This window comes from Micromys minutus (assembly GCF_963924665.1).
Source record: "Micromys minutus genome assembly, chromosome: 3".
Lineage (NCBI taxonomy): Eukaryota > Metazoa > Chordata > Mammalia > Rodentia > Muridae > Micromys > Micromys minutus.
The window spans coordinates 79407767-79415566 of NC_137972.1; positions in this window are offsets into that span (position 1 = coordinate 79407767).

Consider the following 7800-nt stretch of genomic DNA (forward strand, 5'->3'; position numbering starts at 1 on the left):
CCGCAGACGTGCAGACCTAGATCTGAATGACACTCATTTGGGTAACCAAAAGTCCTGGGAGCTGGGCATGGCTTGGGAGGGGACTGCGGGACACGGCACACTGTGTGGCCCCGAGCCTATTGCTCCTTCTTGGCGTTGCGTTTGGGTTCCGCCTTGGGCAAGCAGGGAGCAGAGAAGGAAGGAAGGAGCGCCTGCAGGACTGCGCTGGAGAACTGAGGTGGCCCAGGGCGAGCAATGCAAGTGAAAGAAATGGCCAGAAAATTGAGATGCGAGGGGCATTTTTTGGCAAGCACCACGCCAGCACCGTCGGAGGCCAGCTTCTTGAGCTCAAACCTCGGGTGCGCCGAGCTGGCAGCATGCTGAGGGGGCGGGCGGACTGCTCTCTCCGGATGATTTGGGGGGCACAGAACCTCCTCTTTCCCTCCCCCCACAAACACCCCTTCCTGGTAGGGGCTCAAAACAGGTGCAGCCTTCGAGGCAAGTTTAGACCCGGTCGGGAGAGAAGTATATCCCCCGGTTTTCTTGGTTTGGGATTTTTTGGGGGTTTTGGGGGGTTTTTTGCCTTCATAAGATTATTTTAAAAATAAAATGTAAACATGCCAAATGCGAGCTATGTCCTGAGAAAGCCTGGGATTTTGCTGTAGGAAAGGAGAAGAAAGGGTTAGGGGAGTCCGAGCAGGCGGACACACTACAGCATTCACACGCAGAAGAAAGCAGCGCTCTCCTCCCCGAGCTTGGGTGAGGGTAGGCTAGGAAGCAAAATACATTGAATTCAGCAGCATCCAGGATCTGAAAGGATTCTCCCCCGCCCCCCTGAGGATTCCAATGCAGGTCATGCAACTTGCAGGCAAGGTGGGGGAAGGGGTATTGCGGTGCCACCAGCCTGCCCCTAGTGCCACCGACAGACAAACCTGATGTCTTGCCGTAACACATTTTGCTGGGAGTAAACTTGGATGGAAGGAGGAAAAGAAAAGAACATGCCTATAAAAGGCAGTTTTCCCGACTTCTCATTACATTCTGCCTTCCTTTTGCCCCAGTGAGACTTTTACACCCTGTCGCCATCATGGCCTTGTCCCCAGAATGGCATTTTGCCCTCCCGCCAGCAGGAGGGGACAGAGTGGAGACAGCCTTAGACTCTCAAACCAGATCCTACTGGCCACAGGCCAGTCCCTGGTGTCCTTGTCCACTGGGAATCTCCCTGACACTTCAAGTGCCACTCTGAGTGACTTTGGGGTTCTCTGAGGAGCAGGGAGACTAAGGTGTAGCCAACACACGGGAACTTGGCCTCTCTTGGGAGATTGCAGAGAAGAAATAGCAAGCATTTCCCAGACTACCCTGGGGGAGACAGTAGCTGACTGCCTGTGTGGATTTAACAGCACTCCAAAGGAGAAAATCATAGTTGTATTTTAAAGGAGTGCCCCACCCATTTTTTTAAAGACAAGGATGATTTATAACATTTCCTGAATAGAAAGGATATTACCCATAAGTCAGGCTTAAAAGCAAACCTTTGGAAACATCTTCAGAGAGTGAAAATTCAGGCTGTGAAGCAAGGGACTCTGACTGAACAAGAGAAGAGGGCTTTCATTCTTGACAGGGAGGTGGGATGGAGGTAAGGGGCTAGAGTCTTGCAGGAGCTCTGAGCCAGCTTAGAAAGTAAAGCTTTAAAATGAAGAGGTGGAAAAGGCAGAGTTGTACTTATGACCATGGACAAATGGATTTACACTCTGGGTCTCATCATTCAAATCCATAAATGACCACATGAAACCAGATCTTTGCTATCCTCTGACTGGTGGCATCCACAGTCCCTGAAAGCTTGTGATAGATAATACCAGACTTCCTGAGCCAAACATTTTAAGAAGTTCCCCCAGGTGATTGGCAGGCATGGGGTACAAAAGGAAGCTTTGGAGCCCCTACAGCTTGAATCATCTCTGGTTCACCAAGAGCCTTGGGTGAAGGGATATTAGAAAGGAACAGGGATTCCAGGTACATTCATAGTAGCATCCAACTAGAATAAATGCAACCGAGTGTCTTGGGTGCCTGCAAAAACAGAACTTTGGGGCTGGCAAGATGGCCGTCATCAATAAAGTATTGATCACACACAAGCATGAGGACTCAGCACCCATGTTTATAAGAAAATGGATTCAGTAATGTGCACTGCTGGGGGCTAGAGACAAGAAGACCTCTGATGCTAGCTGGCCAGCAAGATTCAGGGAGAGAGCCTGTCTTTAAAAATATGGCAGGAGATAAACAAGGAAAACACCAAATATTAACTTCTGGACTCCACATACACCTACATACATGTGCATATACATGAACACACACACACAGCAGATCTTTAAACTTTCCCTTTAGTACAGCCCACAGAAAAGCAGCCAGAGTAAGCCAGAATTGGGTAAGGGACTATGACAGAGTCCCTGGAATAAAAGACCTCCCCGGTCAACAGGTGCCCAGGGCATTTGAAGCATCTTGTCATCTTGCTAAAAATGTCCTGGATGACAAGGACAAAGGACTCGTCATATCATCCCGAATTCCCAGTATGTGGCCTCTGTGTCCTGGACATATGACTCATCTCCGCATCCAGACAATCAGGATAATCTGTCCCCATCTTCTCTGCTGCCAGATGGAGTTTCCTAAACGAAGAAGCTTGAAAGTGCAAAGCAACCCTCCAACCCCCTCGTCCCTGCCCGCTGACCAAGAAGAGACACAAGAAGGAACAATGTTTGTTTGTTTGTTTGTTTCCTTCCCTGTACAAAATGTAAAGCTCTAGAAAGCTTTCCCAGCACAGCAGATACAAAGGCTTCAAAGGTCCCAAGGAAGTCCCCAACTACATAGGTCAGATAGGGCTGCCTAACAGGGCACAGAGATACTGCTCTCTGTATATCTACAGGAACCAAGCACATGTCTCTTCCTTAACGGAACCTGCTCCAGATGTATGAATAATGCACATAACTTCTGAGGAAGGATTCAGAGTGTTTAAAGTCCCTGTACATAGGAAGGGAGTTGAAATTCAGGAAGCAAAAGATATGGCATGCTGACCCCAACAACCAGTACTTTCTAGGACACACACATACACATACACACAGTGGTCACCTCTTTTCTCACCTTGCCACATGCCCCCTTTTTTCCCAACGGGACCCACACTTCTGAGCCAGTGGCCATATCTATGGGATGTAGGCCAGACCCTGAGTATTAAGAATCCACCCACTATGCCTCACTCCTACGATATCAGTCCAAACCGAGAAGCTATGCTGCGCGGCTTCCTAGCTTGAACAGATTTAGGACCCAGTTTCTCAGTGCAAGCTGGGAAAGGAGCAGTGGTCTGAGAGGCAGTTTAGAGAAACACCTACACCTGAGGAGAGAGTGGGAGGCCTGCACTCCTAAGAACTCGCTGTTCTGAAAAACTGTGTGGAAGAGACAGACCTCGTCTTGTGCTAGAGGAAGAGGGCTACTCAAGGTGCCCCTGCAAGAGGCCTGGTTGGTGAGTAAGAACATGCAATGCTATTCATAAAGTCAGAGGCCAAGGAGAATTCCAGCCAAATCTGGATGCTGAAAATAAATCTCTGAAAGTGGACAAGTTGAGCATCGAAGTAACACCCACAAAGCAAGAAAAATTAAGCACAGAGTACCCCCAGTTTAGGACCCCAACTCAAGTTCTAAGATCTTAGACAAACACCTACTGGGAGGTTGGAGCTACCTGTTGGTCAGGTGGGACGTGTTATTGTCTCTTGCTCCTGTCGGTTGAAGAAGATTCCTTGATTTCTTGGTTCTTCTGCTGACATCTGGGTGAGCCTGCACCCGGTTTTATCTACCCTGAAGACCATACCTACAGACTGTGTTGGGTGAAACAGACCTCCTACATCACCCAGGACCACCCCACTTGGTACAGGGATTTTCTCAGCAGAATACTGTTTCCAGGCCACCTCTGCTTGACCATCCTTGGGGACAGAGAGTTCCGTGTTACTCAAAGCCTCCCAGTTTGTTTTAAGCTGCCTTATCCCTTGAACGGCCTTCAGTTTGAAATGGTGAAGCCAGCCCCTCTAAAGCTTCCATTTCAGCGCTGATGCTAAACCCACCATCTTTTCTACAAGGCACACAGCTGCCTGCCTCCCTCCTACCTCTTATCTGATCAGAGAACCACAGCCATTTTCCTGTACATCAAAAATCACAGCTTTCTAGGTCTGCCCCACTCCGAATGTGACAATGCATTCAAGTCTTCAATGGCTTTAAATCCCACAGGCTTCAAGTGATCCAACTCTGGGGACCCAAGAAGTAGAAAGCAATAAAGAGACTAAATATAGCATCGTGTCACTGAGAGTTGAACTTACTTCCTATAAGTCTCTGTGACATAGTCTCTGTGCCTCAATTTCCACTTCTCTAACCATCTTTAACTCACCAGGTGGAGTAAGGTGCTTTGAACAATGCCTGCCCTCCAGTAAGCGTACTGTGTTGCCTGTTGAGAGTTTCTAAGGACTTGACTGCCCTAGTCCTGAAGTTTCAGCAGCTGTTACCCACTGATGGTGAAACCCACAGCCTCCCCAAAGTTCACCTCACTTACAGTTACAGAGAAGTTCCTGGCAAGCCCATGAGCCCCACTGACAGTGCTGTGGGATGCTGGCAATACCCATGATGCCCTGCAACTCTATCCTTAAACCTCAGAATTGTGGGCCACCACAGGGCATCTGACAAGTCCTATGTCCCCGGGGAAGTCGGCACAGTACACAGGGCTGCATCTCCCCCTGAACAACAGATAGTTGATCCTGTCCCATGCCAGTTGTCATGTGTTTGTTGCTCCATATAAATAAGGGAGGTGACATTGGCCTCTTAGAGAAGACAAGCCTTTCCTGTAAGCTGTGAACAGTTGGGTGAGACTGAGCATTCAGTGCAGCAGAGTGAGGGGGGCTGCACATGAGGGTAGCTGCCATCCACCAGTGTGTCATGCTAGACCTGGGTCCTGCCCCAGCAGATAAGGATATGCCTACTGTGGACAGGAACAGACAGTTGATGCTGGTGGGCGGGGCATTCAGGAAAGAAGCCACTCCCACTCTATGTTCTGTTTCTCAAGTAAAATCAAAGCCAAATGATCAAGCTTCCCAGAAGAGTCTATGGTGGCTAGTTGACAGGAGCTAATGGGAATAAAGAGGCTTGGGGGGACTACACCCATCTTCCAGAATCACCCACACCCACTCTCTACTGCACACATGCAGCTCTCCTGGGAGCACCCCAGCCATTAATCCAAGTCAAGAGCATCCAGAAATATAAACTCTTCTCTCTTTAGGAAAGAGAACCAAGATTAAGAGAGGTGAGCGGGGTGGGGTGGGGGTCTAGGAGCATTCCTGATCCCCAAAGAGCATTCTTTCTACTCCAGGCTTTGAAAGTTTCCTGGGGCTCACAATCTTGACAAAGCCTCTGAACTGACTGAACAACCTCCTCAAAGCAGTGCTGAGGACAGACTAAAGGACTTTGCAGGGGAAGGTTAGGGGATAGTTGATCTACATAGCTGCTGTCCTCTGTCTCTCCACACACATGCCAGGGTTCTGTGTCTATATTCTCAGAGACCAGAAGGGCACCAGCAGGTTCAGGGGGTACAGGACCTGTGACTGCCTGTGTCATCTCAGGGTCTACCTTGCTGTTATTTCCAGAACAGACAACTCACACTTGGGGAGGGAAGACAGAATGAAAGCTTGAGTTGCCTGAAGTCACACACAAGTCTGCTTGAGAAGTGAGGAACCAAACCTTGAGAGGAGCAGCTCACTACCTCCCCCTTTCTAGAATGACAGACTTCACCACGATTAGGGAACTGTCAAGGGGCTTCTAGAAATTGAAAGCTCAGAGGCTCTGTTCTCAGAGTCAAAAAAAAAAAAGGCTGGGAAGAGTAGGTTTTGGAAACAATACCTTTGGTGCACTTTCTGTCTGATTCTGGGTCACAGCCCGGGCCCAGCATCCTCATTCCTGTGAACAGTTAGAGCTTTCTTCTGAACCATGCATCCCAATTCAGCCTTCCTCTACTCCTGGGGTCCCCACTATACCCTATTATACATCTCTGCCAACCCTGCCCACTCCTGCTTAGCTCCCAGGCTCCTGCTCTGCCATCACCACCTCCCACAACTGACCTTCTCTGCACCTGTTCCCCACTGAGAAGCCTGTATCACACCTTCCCCCTGACCTGGCCCTGAGCCTTTGGCTCAGACTATAGAACATTGGCTTTCAGGCCCAGTTCTATACGAATCCACTCATTTAGCACTGAGAACATATTGGGCCTTGTCACCTTGAACATGAAACTTTGTGCCTCTGATCTGACGCTTCCGTCTTTGTCACTTGGGGGACTAATGATCACAGGGATCAATATGCTAACACATGAAAATAGTCTGAGAACACCGAGCACCATCCACAGGACAGCCACTAATCCCAGCTTACGGGACATTCCATTAGTGCGTGGCTCCTTAACTGACATCCAGCTATTCACTTACAGCTGCCTCCTCAGGCATAGAAAGTCAAGGGGGAAAGCCTCCATCCCTAGCAGGCACCACCCCTCTTTCTTCAGAGGAGAACTAAACTGTGTGGTTCGGCCCTAGGTTAATCCAGTTCAAATTGGTTCCCGAAGGTGCTAGCTGATGACACCTCCCACAGGATGGGTATGTCCATAGCCCCATAGCCATCTCTCAAATACCTCCTTGCAATGTAGTTTAGAAACTGCATATGAAAGGGTGCACAATCAGCCCAACTCAGAATCTGATATATCAAAGCCCTCTCTTCCCTTCTTTCTACTATTCTCTGTGGTCTCCTTAGCAAGGTATTCCCAAATGCTGCCCTTCCTCCTCACTGCAAGCCATCCTGACTTCTGCCTCTACCAGCAGAATAGGAACCCAAGCGCTCTGGGGACTGAAGAAATGATGCCCAAGGTCTCCAGGCTCAGAGAAAAAAAAAAAAAAAGACCAGATATTTGCCAACATAACTGGGACTCAAAAGTAGGAATACACCAGATCTGCTCTAATTTTCTCGCAGCTCTGACAATTACTAGGAGCAGCGTACACACATTTAAGTAGCTATCATGAGCAAATGGGGGAAAAAATTAGCCTTATTTGCTGAGACACCAGTGTGGGAATTAGGGGGAAGCATCATGTTGGGAGGAGGGGGCAGTTACAGCCTTGCTCGCCTTTGGAACTAAGAGACAGCTCTCCCTCCCACAGACTTTCTGCTTCGTCCTCCGCCCCCTCCCCAGCCTACTGCACCAGCTGCACTGCCTGGGAACCAGGGAACAAAAAGCCCAGCCCAGGGAGTTCTGGAATGGAGGTTGGGAAGAGAGTGGAAGGTTAAAGAAGGTATGGACCAGCCCTGTTGACCTGTGGCTACAGCCTGGTCAGTTTCCAGGGTCACTGATGACTATGCAGTCTGAGAAGGTCATAGACACCTAGCCTGGAAACATACACTGCAGGCACCGTGGATTCATCCAGCCAATAAGAGCTAAATGACACACCCAAAGCTTGGGACACTGCATGATACCTCCTTCCAGGTCGCAACTACAAGAATCCCTCTCGGGACTCTAGAAAGACTGACCAGAGGTATTTTCCCCACATACTTTCCCTGACGTCCTTTGACAGAAGCTACCTTCCCCCTGTACACCCTCTGCTGAAAGAACAGGGAGGTTCGTGTCTAAACGGCCCTCCCTGCAGGGACCTAGTGACTTTTGTGGAGACTTCATAGTTTCCCCAGGACTCTGCTGTGTTTTATGTAGTGGGATCATCCAGAGGCTGTGCCACATAGCAAGTCATCCCTGTGATCCCCAGATGAAGACAGGCAGGA